Source organism: Triticum aestivum, chromosome 1B, assembly GCF_018294505.1.
Source record: "Triticum aestivum cultivar Chinese Spring chromosome 1B, IWGSC CS RefSeq v2.1, whole genome shotgun sequence".
Taxonomy (NCBI): domain Eukaryota; kingdom Viridiplantae; phylum Streptophyta; class Magnoliopsida; order Poales; family Poaceae; genus Triticum; species Triticum aestivum.
In genome coordinates, this window is record NC_057795.1 from 247594916 (window position 1) to 247609008 (window position 14093).

The following is a 14093-nucleotide window of genomic DNA, read 5'->3' on the forward strand; positions in this document are numbered from 1 at the left end:
ACTAGTAAACATCAAACTTCTCTCATTTGGCCCCAACTAGAGGTCCGGTGAGATGACTATACTGCACCGACACGGAGGGGGGCGCGGCTTCATTGACTTACAACAACTGCCTTTGGGTGAATGACACATGGGCCCAGGGGGTGGCTGGCCCACCTATCATACAACCAAAGGCAGGTACAGTAGAGGGCCGAGGAGTAGTACGAAATCCTACGCACCTACGCACGCTAACCAAGGGCAAGAGTGATCACTCGAATCGCAAGATCAGTTGACTAGTAGAAGCTAAGCTAGACCCATGGAGGCGATGAGTGCGAGCATCAGCCAGCTGTGCCAGATGGTCCACGACGCCGGCCTGCGGCCCGGCAATGAGAAACGTCTCAAGGTAGTATTGCTTGAGGCCGGCAGGGCGAGGGGCCGCATGGACGACAGCTTCGTCTCCTTGTTCGACGAGGTCCTCGTTGGTTTCCTCGACAAGTTCACCGTCGTCAAGAAGCTCGCGGACGACTTTGACGTAAGCCTTCAGCCGACGCGCCCAGGCTCTGCAATGCCCGCCACCCTTAATGGCTACTATGGTGACAACCTCTTCGACGCACTGGTGGCCCTGCGACTGCCCGCCGTCGCGCCGGAGAATGTCCACCTTGAGGTCGCGCTTGCCGCGCAGAGCCTGGCGCAGCAAGACACCATGGACATAATCACCCACATCTACATGCATGCAAGAGGAGGATGATAGGACGCTGGCCTTCTTGGACCGCAGGGCAACCTTGGACGCACTGTTCAGAAGCACGTTGAGCTCTCCGCCAACACCGCTGCTCCTCACACGTCGGTTGGTGACCCGGCCCACTAGGGCGTGAGGATGTCGTTGATGGATCCGTATGTATTTTTATCTTTCCGTCAAATCCATGTAGTAGTATATGATACTACGGTAATTATCTTACCTTTCGCATCAACTTCATAATTTTCGTACATACTCCATGCATGAACGGCGCCAGAACCAAACTTCTCATTACTCTAGGCAAAATTGTTACTTTCTATCTATTGATCGCGCCATGGAGCAGAACCAAATTTTACAAGTTACGAGTTCAAAAGGAAAAGCCTGCCGTGTTCGCATCACACCCCCACACGGTTGGTCCGGCACGCCGCTCAAGCGGGAATGCGTGTGGTGTTGCATTTTCACTTACAAGTGGGACCGTAGTTGAGCAAACCGACTATCGGCAAACCCCCACCCCGCCCACCGCACGATGGCTGAGAAAATAGGAGGGAGAAGAGATGGCTGTAGCACAGACTCCAAGAAAATTGGTGTCGAATGGGACTCATGTGGGTGGCGTGTGCCGTAGTGCTAGACGTGAATGCTAGTTATCGCCCATGCCACCCCACTATATCGAGCCTATATCGAGGTACAGTACATAGAACAAATTTCCTGCAGTCCGTGCTCAGCACTCCTCTATCTCTCTTCTCAGCCAGCCAGTGGGCGCGCGGAGCCCATTGTCTGTTTGCTCACATGCGGTCCCACATGTCAGTGAAAACGCAAGCGGGCCCACTGAACCTGCACATCTTTCACCTCGACGTGCTAGTGATGAAAAACAAATCCAAGAAAGATCTTCAGTGGCCGCTTTTGGAGTTACTCAAGAGTAGTAAGATTCTATTTACAGTTTAACCCAAGATGCACATCTCGTGGCTTCAACTTATCAACTACCACTCTATTTTCTTTCATGACACGACCTGGATGCTGGATGTCCCACGTGTCGGCAGAAGGAGGAAGAACCCGACCAAATCTTCGGTTGTGCTCTCGGATTAGACTAGTTGTGCTAACTTAAATTTTTTATTGTGTACTCCCTCCGTTCCAAAATACTTGACTTCCATTTGTCCAAAAATGGATGTGCCTATATACTAAAACATGTCTAGATACATATATATTTTGACAAATAGAAGGCATGTATTGTGCAACGGAGGGAGTAGAATGGATGCAAGTTTTTGTATTGGGAAGAAGAGTACATCCATATATTGATAGAGCACAATTTAGTAGATGTTCTAGCACTTTTAGCTAGCACAGAGGCTATAGATGAGATTAGTGCACTTGTTGATACTCCTACTTGGTATGCGTGTTGCTGCTTAGACGCGGAGAAAAATGGACCGGAGGGAGTACTAGAATAGAGGCTAGACATGAGACTAGATGCAAGGAAGCAACGTCTACTTCTTTACACTCGAAGAAGAAAGAAGCACGCAAGATCGAGCCTCCGCAGATCAACAATGAATGCATCGAGAAGGCACTAATCCAACTTACATGAGTACTAAAATGTATTCTTGTCGTTCTTGTTTTCTTTGGTCTTGCTTTTCTAGTCAAAATTATCGTTGGAGTTCGTGCAAAACGGAGGTCCATTTGGGGTCGTGCGTTGCAGTTGGCCTTACAAGTGGGACCACAGTTAAGGAAACCGACTATCGGCAAACCCCCACCTCGCCCGCCGTGCGATGGCTGAGTTAGAGAAACGATGAGGTTGAAGAGATTGCTCTAGCACGGACTCCAAGAAATATGATGTCAGATGGAAGTCGTGCTGGTGCCGTGTGCTGTACTCCTGGACGTGAATGCTTGTTCTATCCCATGCCACCCTACTACTCCTACTAGTTAGTACTACTATATAGTACTACTAGTATCAAGGATTCGAGGTGCTGGTTACATAGTACAGTATGGCTACAGTAAAAAGACGCGCACGACGCGCAAAGCATGTGAAGCTAGTACAAATAGTGTAATACTATTGTTGATTGGCCTCATCCGATAACCTGTTGCAATGCACGTACAATTATGTATTCGGAAAATATATTTTTTGCCTCGTCGCACCAATCACTCACAGAAGCAACTCAAAAGACATTCATAAATTTAGTAAGTTTATCACAGGCATATCATTTTATTACATAGAACAGGTCATCAACCCACATCGACAACGAGGATACATTATAAATACTAAAGTTTTCACCACACAACAAATAACAAGCAATGAAATGAACTTCAACTCAACCATTCCTCGGTGTTGGAAACACTTTCTTTGAACCACAAGTGATTCTCTGGGACGGGCCATCCATTGTCGATCTGGAGACTAACGCAGGACTGATCATCCAGGCTGAAGCGGCCTACTATATCAGTACCAGGGTAGGGAACCACCCAAATGTCCGAGGTATAGACACAGTTGCTTCTCATAAATGGTAGTAATGTTGTGTCAACAGCAGTTGGATCGCCTTTCACCATCATTGGATAGTTTTCTCCAAGGAAGAGCGAGTTTTCTCCAAGACTATCAATTCTGTACCAGGGAGAAGGAGTTGGCACTAGCACACTAGTATCCATCCTGAATACCATGCAACGGGTGTTGGAATAGGTTCGGAGAGTGCGACCATGGGAGACTACACCTGCTTCCTTAGTAGTAACATCATCAGTGGGCTGTATACACACGAGAAGAGGTGATCCATCGGAATTAGTTGCCAGGCGCCAAATAGTATATGGGCGCTGGTCGTCCTCATGCTCGTGATCATCACCATCATCATCTCCCCCTTGGTTATAAAAATCTTCAAGTATAGGTGGTGGAATGTTCACAGGACCTTGGAAACACAAGAAGAAGGTTAATTAGTAAGGCTGGCCATAGTGGGGATAACATAAGTAGTATCATGCACTTGGGACTCGCAAACATGCTTATGTGGCAGGCAATTAAGGAAGAGAGAGATGGTTATAGTAACATAGGTAGATACCGTAACATAATAAATGTGATGCTACTATGTGTCATGCATGGCAATAAATGAGACCACCTATGATACTAATCTAAGATACTATGCACTATAGACAGTAGTAACATAAACTAGTAACATATGCATGTTACTAGTCTAAGTTACTCCCCACTATGACCAGCCTTGCTAACCCGCATGCATGTGGATGAAACAATTATAATTACGGTGGAAGACAAACGTACCGAAACAACGAGGATGCCATGCAAAAACAGTGCCACGAGTGGTGGCAGCAAACAAAAGGCCCTCGTATTGATTTGCATCACAGTACTTATCCGTGTACAGAAACTGATTTTTGAGCAATATCCATCCAGTCAAACCACTGACGACGGCAACAAGCTTGTCGAAGATAGCAACAACTTCATAGTTGTTGTAATTCCAAGAGCGGTTGGGGACTCAAGAAATTGCTATCTTCCGTAGAAGACAGTCACCATGATTGTATTTGAACGTGCGTACAATACTAGTGTGCTCAACCTCTGGGCAGTCTGCTGAGATTTCTGGAAGTGGAACCCGGTCACGAGTGTACACATTCACAAGTTCCCACTCGCAGTTGGACCCAATGTAAACAACCCAATCCCCATTTGCGCCTGCCCAAGCCTTGCCCTCAAGCGATGGCATCTTAACATCATACGTATCATTATCAAGCGGCATCAATTTGCACTGGGCGAGGCCTCCGTCATGACGGCGCCAGTCATCAGTGTCATGGCGAAGAAGATATTGGAGATCAAACCGCTCCTTGACTCTTGGGTTCCTTGTAATGATGTTATTAGTTGAGTCGAGAATGGGCTTGAACAAACCTGCCGCTAGCCGAGGTGATGACATTGCACCGATCAATGAGTTCCTCCACCACGTCATCTTTCAGATGGGGCAAGAATAACGGGTTCGTTTCCGTCCTGTTCCCTCCATGGAGAAGACGATCGAACAATGGCAGAAGAAAGGGTGAAGGGCTGAAAGAAAATGGAGGAGGGAGAGGAAGAGCGTGCGACAGCAGTTCCAAATCGAGAGGGAAAGGCGAAGAGTCGGTGGACGGTTGCCAGTTTGCCACGGTTCACGAAGGGGCGCCCCGGCCTACACGTCGGTTCAGAAATACTCGTACTACTCACCGTCGTCTCACTGATATGTGGAACGGGACCACATGTCAACGAGACATGGTGCGTAATTTCTCGTGCAAAATGCGATCTGGCCGCGTTGGCCCGAGGTGCCGCATTTTTTTAATGGCGCGCTGTTCAGTTTTGAAGCATGACTAACTGGTACTGTACGCAGAGAAAATATAAACTACTCTACCACTACTCCACCTTCGGTACTAGTAGTATAAAGAAGATATATAGGCTGGAGCTTCAGCGCTGTCTTGCCAAGGGCTGTCCACTTGCTTCTCACACTACCACCCTCTCTCCAGATCTAAAAAAGACGGCCCCTCTCTCCCTCCTCACCGGTGGTCACAGATCCGCCGGGGAAGAAAAGGACGTGCAGCATTGACACACTCATCGTCGGCAAGCGAGGTCACGCACTGACGACAAGGCCGTCCTCTCAGACCTAGCGCCCGCGCGGGATCGCTGCCGTAGTGTGTGCGGAGGACGACGATCACGAGCGAAGCCACTTCCCGCCGACCCTCAGGTATGCTACCTCTTTTCGAACCATACCCTTGTTCTATTGCCCCATCTGGCACGTCGTTGCATGTGGATCTTTTTCCACTCCACCATTTTCCCAATTTGCTATCCTCTGCTCTGCTGGCCACGCAGACAAAAACCATAATTTGCACTATTAAAGGAAACCCTACTTCATGCAGACTAATTCATGTCTGGGTTGAATAAGGAAAGGAAGGGATACTGTACTGTCCAAGAAAGTAGGCATCGAACCCGCATCTAGGTTGAAAAGGGGAAAATCAGTAGCTAAGGAACGAGTCTCGTGTCTCTTGGTTGAAGAAGGGTAGAAAGGCATGACAACGCAATAGAGAATGACCAGGTCGATCGGTTTGTTGTCCTCACATAGGAAAAAGGTGGCTAAAGAGAACAAAAATGGGACGTAATCCACATATGCTGCCTGGATATTTGTTGCTTTGGGCAACCATACCTCCCTCACCACTCTGCGTCCGTGGAGGTACATCGTACTGGTGCGCCCACTGCCCGAATGGGCCTCCCATGCTCTTATTACCACTTTTTTTGCTGTTAGTATAACGCCAGCAGTCAAGTCAAGCAATGCTACTGCTAAAGTGTTGCCACATTTAACTAATGCCGCTCTCAGTCTAATGCCACAGATAAATTTAAGCAGTGCCATTTAATGTCACTGGATCATTTCAGGGTTAGCTATTGATTGTGGATGTATTAAAGATTTTTTAGCTAAGGCATTCTGATGCTGTTGCACAGCCAGTATACCAACGATGAAACTTGTTACTACCTTCAGATTTTTGCACTATTAATGCTTATAGATTACATACCTCACTTTCATGAGATAAGTTAATTTTTTTTGTACAGTGTCACCAAAATGCCAAGGCGCTGATGTCATTTTATTTTGGTTAAACTGCACAGACAATTATGAAGACAAGAGGAAAGGTCAAGAGTGGGCACCTCCTCCTCCGGCTGTTCTCTTGATTATCAAGAGGAAAGATCAAGTTTTTATGTTTGATCGATTATCAAGATTGGGATAGCAATTTTTAAGGTCCCCCCGAGTTCGAAATGATATTTACCTTGGAGGTACATGGTTTGCAATTTTTTTATACTGTCATTAGTTAATAATGCTAGTTACCTTTAGACTTTTGTATTTGGTTTAATGCTCATGCACAGCTAGTATACCAATGCTGAAACTTGTTACCTTTACATTTTGTATTGTTAATTCTTATAGAAACCTTCTAGTGCTAGAGTTTATTGAAATCTGTTCAGAAAAACCATTATATTGTACCCTGTAATAAACTAACTACTCTACTGTTGCACTAGCCACTGGATTAGTGTATATTTGTAGTATTCAAATGGTGTTGCATTAGCATATGGACATAAATAAAGTGTGGCAAGCTTTCCCAGATATGTGCTCAAGAAAACTACTACCTGTTTTTCTAAATACTAGACGTTTGGGTACTTTAAATTGAACCGCGAAAATGTCTTATATTAAGGAACAGAGGGTGTAGAGTTCACTCAAATTATCCCGGTAAAGCTAGTCACACCTTTGTTAAAATTATTGTTCATTATGTTATCGGAGGAGATCTGTATGTTTGTCTCTAATGCCTGTCTACTACATACCCGACATCATGATGTAATGTTAAGTCATTTCCTTTTGTACAGTGTAACTAAATTGTCAAGGCGGTGATGGCATTTTATTTTAGTAGAACTGCACAAAATTTGCTTAAAAGAAGAGGAAAGGTCAGGAATGGCTCAGTTTTTTAGAAAAAAACTATGTATGCCTTCCTGACATCAGCCGTTGTTGCTTTATTTATTCCTCAAACCGGTGGTTAGAAACAGTCTTGCTACCTTTTCCCATTAAGAAATTGGAATGCTTATATTTGTGAGTCTATGCTTCAACTAGTGCCACTTTTATAGTAATCACACTTTCAATATCTATGCAAACAAGGATGCTCGATTTTAGTGGAGCTGCACAAAAAGTCCAACTGGTTCAACATTAGGAGCATGTTTTTTTCCAAACCTTTATATCCAATTGGTGGCACTATGAGCTGTTCATTATGAAGGTACATGGTTTGCTACTATCTTGCTACTCTTTTTGTACTGTCATTAGATAGTAATACTAGTGGTTTGCATGTGAATTTATTGGCAGGGTGGACCTACATTGGAGGTGCAGGACTGGACTCAATGATTGGATGCTCAATTTCGGTTGTATCGATTTCACCTCTTCCATCACTGCGAACATGGTGTGGTATATGTTTACTAGCTGCTTGATATTTGTGCAGACAAAGATGTCTGCCCGTTCTATTTGGCAAACAAACAAAGTGTCCGCAATTTTGGTTGAACTGCACAAGAGAATAGTATAGTCACTGCATGCAGTGCCATTTGAAAATAGACACAAAGGTTGGATAGTCACTTCATGGACTGCAGAAAAGTAGTACTATACTATTTACTGGCCAACACTTGGTGCTTCATTGCTTTGGTCTGATTATACAATGGGGATCATTTTCCTTAAGTTAAAGTTTGTATTCCGAAAATAGTCTCGCGGTGTGATCGAGAGAAGACCAAATCATATTGCAGTGGATGTTCCTCCATCATGTGTTGTTCATTCTCATGGTTCCAGCTGTTGGTGAAACCACTTACGTTTGTAAGAGGAATTGTAGACTTCACAAACAAATTTGTCTTTTAGTCTGTACTGAATGTTGGCCAAGAGAAGCATCCATGTTAGTAGGAAGAACAACTGTTTTTTTCTAGATCTTTGTATATGATCTGTGAATCATTGAGATGCATTAACATGTTGATATTATGTATGGGAATCGTACTAGTTAGTTTTAGTTAAGACGCAAGATCCAAAGTGGCTGATCTTTGCTTTTGGAGCTACATATATGATCTGTGAATCATTGAGATGCATTAAAAGTTACTTATTTCTGTTCGCTCAGTGTTTACAAGTTACTGATCGATCACTAGCTAGCCTACAAATGTGCACCTGGCAGTTTTATTTGCGATGCAAGATGCGAAGTGGCAGTTTTTTGAATAAAAATGCCTACCTCTGAAGAAACTGAGAAGCTACACTATCGATCCTACACGGATAAAAATGCCTACCTCTAAAGAAACTAACAAGCTACACTATCGATCCTACACGGATAAATAGCATATCACGCACGTACTACCTCCTTTCCGGTTTGCAGGGCTCGATTCAGGAAACGACCTACTCGATCCTACACGAATAAATAGCGGATCACGGACGTACTAGTACCTCCTTTCCGGTTTGCAGGGCTTAATCAAACCTCTCACCAACTAAGGTACTCCCTCCGTTCGGGTTTATTAGTCCCGTGAGCAAAGCAGCAAGACCAAGGCATGGCAATAATTAACGGCATGCAGAAGTTTAAGCCTAATTAATTCCAGCAATTTAAGTGGCTGCATGCGTGCCCTCGTCTGCGACTCGTTGCATGCTGCTTCGCGTACTGCCTGCGAGCGATTCTGAGTGCCTGCTGCAGCCGGCCGTAATTAAGGCAGTTAACTGATGCGAAAAAGATACGCTTTAATTGTTGCGGGCTTTTTACATCCGTGAAATCATTATTGACAAGGAGGGAGATGATTTGAGTGCACTCGTTTGACCGCCATGCCGGCGTGCGACCCAGACAGGACGGGACGACACAGTCATAATTTCAGTTTCCCTAGTTTTCCACGGCAAGCTGGCGCGCTAAGCCATTATGCATTGAATTCTGATGACTGTCGTGCTACCTTCCCCCTATAAGTACTGTTTTCCAGCATTCTCCAGTGCCACCGTGACCCAACTCGCCATATCCTCATAAGCCCCCACCAGCCCGACGTCGCTTGCCACGTCCGCCATGCCCCCGCCCGTCTGTGGTAGGCGACGCCGGAGGCGGTCACCACCGTGACCCAACTCGCCATATCCTCATAAGGCAGACGGAGGGAGGAGGCATTCTATTTGTCTTTAGATGGCAATGCGCAGATCAAGGAGTTGTTGGAGCGCGACCGCATGGCGGAGGAGCAAGAGTTGTTGGAGCGCGACCACCTGGCGGAGGAGCAGCGTAACACCGATTTGCGCCGCCAGCGGGACATGGAGCAGCATCACACCGATGCTCTGAGTCACGAGCAGAGCGCCCGCAACTGGGCTGACTACGTGGAGGCCGGCGCCCGACAAATAGCCCAGGAGGCTGTCGGGCATGCACGCGTTCGCGACGCCGATTTTTACTACCAGCTCGTCAAGTGGGTTTCCCGCTTGGAAGCCGAAGCTTCGGTGGACCACGCCGGCATGGAAAGGGCCAACGCGTGCGAGCAACGTGCCCTATCGCACCTCTGGCAAGTCCGAGGTGAGGCGCAGGACGTCGGTGCCGGTGTTTAGCGTGTACCGCCGGCATCGTCTAGTTAGCTGAGAGTAAGTTAGTACTTGTCTAGTGGGAGTAGATAGTTAACTTGGCTATGATGGTTGTCAACGTGGAAGTTCAGTACTCTATATGTGGATCAGACCTGTTACTTTGCTCTGAATGTTGAACTTTCCGTTTGAATGTATGGAATGGGCTGTTATTTTTTTAAATGGGTTGTATTTGTCCTACACGGGTTTAGAGGCGGACTTGTGGGCCTAGCAAGTTGACGCGTACACAATCAGGAGATGATTATACGTGGAGAGGATGGCAGTACGCAAGCAAGTGCCTCCTCATTTCAAGCCAATAAAAAAATGGCTCCTCCTAGTGGAATTCTGACATCTGGGTCCCATGCCATTATCAACGTAGTCAATAAACGAGAGAATTGCACAACGAGCGGCTGACACCAGGGACCCAGCAGCTCGCCCAGTTATTTTTGTTTTGGGTTAATTTGATAAATGCCTCCAAGAAATGCCACTGCAATTTCCAAACTTTGAAAAATGCCATTTCATGCCATTTCTAGTGGCATTTTTTGAAGTCTGCAGTGGCGTTTTTCAAAGTTTGCAAACTGAAGTGGCATTTTTCAAAGTTTGCAAAAATTGTTGTGGCATTTTTCAAAGTTTGGAAATTGCAGTGGCATTTTCATGAATCGCCATAATTGGAGTGGCATTTATCTAATATGTTTTTGAGACGGAAGCAGGGTGTCAACTGGGCTGTGCGGGACACTCTGGCCTGTCTAGACAGCCTTTTCTTTTATGTTTACCACAGACTAGTCCAGTAGTTTTTTTTTCTTTTTGAAAATGGCTAGCCCAGTTTTTTTGTGATTTGTCAAGTAAGTCACTTTATCAGGCCTGTTGGGCTAGACGAGGAGAGCTTCATTTGGCTGGCCGAGAAAATGGCCTATCAGTAATGAGAAATGGGTTGTACATTTTTAAAACACATCAAACCGGCAATTAGTTTCAAATATCTTTTTTTCAGTTCGAGATTTTAAATTGCATTGATTTTTATGCGTGGACAATTTATTGGATTTTATATTGATATACATTTATTTTTAAAATCAGTCTGAATGTGATTCGAAATTTCGAGATTAAAAATAGTTCAGACCACACCGACATAGGCAAAATTTTGTATAATTTTTTAACCGTGGCCACAATATGGGCTGTAATGCTAACAAAAAGAATATGGTCTCCAAAAAACCCCGTAAGAATTAGCAAATGGGCTGTAAACTATTTGAAATAATGGCAGATGGGTTGTATGCTGTTTTCCACAGATTTAAATAGATGGCCTGTATACTGTTGGATGTCCATCCAACAGCCGTCGTGCTTCTTCAATCTCTGCTCTTCCGGCTCCCGCCGCTCAAACAAGCGCCGGCGGGACTGCCTGCTCCCTCCTCCCCGCGGCCGACTGTGCTGCCGCGCAGGCCTCACCGCCCCACCGTACTCCTATCGCTGGCCTAGCTATCCCTCTACTCACCCTCAGTCCCACGCATGTTGTTATTCTCCGACGACGGCAGACGAACCAGTAAACCCTCGTACTCCTCCGCGTGGGAAATAACTGTCGAGTATTCCCTGGCTCCGTGTCATTACCTTCCAAGGTCTCGCCGTCGTCCACTGCTCTGGTGCTCCCGGCGCGGCCTGGTCAACATGGTCAATGAACGACATCCATCGGAAGTGGACTGTACGTGGAGAGGCTGACAGCTGGGTCCACGGCCGCACGCAAGGAAATGCCTCCTTATTACGCGCAAAATAATGATTCCTCCACATGACATCTGGGACCCACTGAAAGGGCCTCTGTATTTCACGAAAAAACGTTACCGCCGCTGACAGCTCGGACCCACCAGCTATATCTTCGCACGCAAGGAAGTGCCTCCTTATTACGCCCCAAAAAAAGAATACTCCCCCTGCTAGCTGGGACCCAGTATAGTGGGCCTACTAAGTTGACGGGGACGAAGGGCTTTGTCAACTTAGTCAATATGCACGATTCTAGCTCGACTAATCGTACGATGTCCATCCAACGGCCGTAGTGCTTCTTCAACCTCTGGTCTTCTTGCTCCAGCCGCCCAAAGCAGCGCCGGCCGTGCCGCCTGCTCCTGCCTCCCGTGGCCGGCTATGCTGCCGCTGAGGCCTCACCGCCCCCATACTACTCCCACCGCTGGCCAGGCCATCCCTCCACTCCACTCACCCACACCCCCTGTTATTCTGCGGCGACGACAGCGCAGCCGAACCAGTGAACCATCATACTCCTCTCCGCGTGGGCATCCACTGCCGCGTCTTCCCCGGCTCTGCGTCGTCCCCTTCCTAGGCCTCGCCGTCATCCACCGCTATGGTGCTCCCGGCGTGGCATGGTCAATGTGGTCAACGACCGAATTCTACCGGAAGAATACTGTACGTGGAGAGGCTAACAGGTGGGTCCACGGCAGCCGCAAGGAAGTGCCTCTTTATTACGCGGAAAATAATTATTCCTCCACCTGATAGCAGGGACCCACCGGACGGGCCACCAGTATTTCGCGAAAAAAAAATGTTTGCCCCTGACTGCTGGGACCCACCCGACGGGCCACCGTATTTCGCGAAAAAAACGTTCCCCCTGCTGTCAGCTCGGACCCACCGGAAGTGCCTCCTTATTACGCACAAAAAAATGAATACCCCCCAGCTAGCCGGGACCCACCTTGGTGGGAGGCTGACTTGTGGGCCTACTAAGTTGACGGGGATGGAGGGCTTTGTCAACTTAGTCAATATGCATGATTCTAGATCCCGTGACCGTACGATGTCAATCCAACGGCCGTAGTGCTTCTTCAACCTCTGGTCTTCTTGCTCGAGTCGCCCAAACTAGCGCCGGTCGTGCCTCGTGCTCCTGCCTCCCGTGGCCGGCTGCGATGCGGCGGAGGCCTCACCGCCCCCTACTACTCCCACCGCTGGCCAGGCCATCCCTCTACTCACCCACACCCCCTGTTATTCTGCAGCAACGGCAGCCTCACACCGCAGCGAACCAGTGAACCCTCCTACTCCTCTACGCGTGGGCATCCATTGCTGTGTCTTCCCCGGCTCCACGTCGTCCCCTTCCTAGGCCTCGCCGTCGTCCACCGCCCTGGTGCTCTCGGCACGGCGTGGTCAACGTGGTCAAGGAACGACTTCCATCGGACGTGGACTGTACATGGAGAGGCTGACAACTGGGTCCACGGCCGCAGCAAGGAAGTGCCTCCTTATTACGCGCAAAATAATTATGCCTCCACCTGACAGTGGGGACCCCCCGGACGGGCCACCATATTTCGCGAGAAAAACGTTTCCCCCCTGACTGCTGGGACCCACCAGCTACACCTTCGCACGCAAGGAAGTGTGTCTGGGCAAAAAAAAACGATTCGCCCCCCTGACAGATGGGACCCACCAGCTACATCTTTGCACACAAGGAAGTGCGTCCGGGCAATAAAAAAACTATTCGCCCCTTGACTACTGGGACCCACCAGCTACATCTTCGCAGGCAAGCAAGTGCCTGACAGTTGGGACCCACCTCATCGAAGCGTACGTACCGTTGTCATTCTGGTCGCGAATGTGTATGTACATACTGGTTGATGTAGAGGCGCACACATGTCATAGTAGAGGCGTGCACGTGTCGTAGAAGAGGCGCACATGTAGCATGTACACGTACGTATAGCGGCGAGGGTGCAAGAAAGAAAATACGGCCACGTACGTACATACGGGCAGGGTCTCGAACGCCTACTCGCGCATACGTATATTGCTGGGTCGGAACGGAGAAACAACGTCGTCGTCGTGTTCATGGGGAGGCAACGGAATGCGTCGTGTTCATCGGGAGGCAACGGAATGCGTCGTGGTCATGGGGATGCAACAGAATGCGTCGTGTTCATCGGGAGGCAACGGAACGCGTGGGAGCCAACCGGCTTGGACGGAACACGCGATGGAAACGAGGCCTGGCGTACCGCACAACGGAGGAAACGGACCTCCTACAGTCGAAATGGGGGTCCTGTTGATCGGGAGGGGTGTGGCGTACCGCAAAACGGAGGAAATGGACCTCCTACAGTCGAAACGGGGGTCCTGTTGATCGGGAGGGGTGTGGCGTACTGCAAAACGGACAAAACGGAATTGTGTTGGAGCGCTACAGTCGAAAAGGGGGTCCTGTTCAACGGGAGGGGTGTGGCGTACCGCAAAACGGGACTCCACAGGATACTGTTCATCTCCACCGTCGACCTCCTCCAGCCTCCACGGGCTACCGTCAACCTCCTCCAGCCTCCACGAGCTCTTGTTCATCCAGCCTCCACCGCGCGCTATTCCACCGGCTACTGTTCAACAACCCCTCCACCATCTACTATTCATCCAGCCCTCCA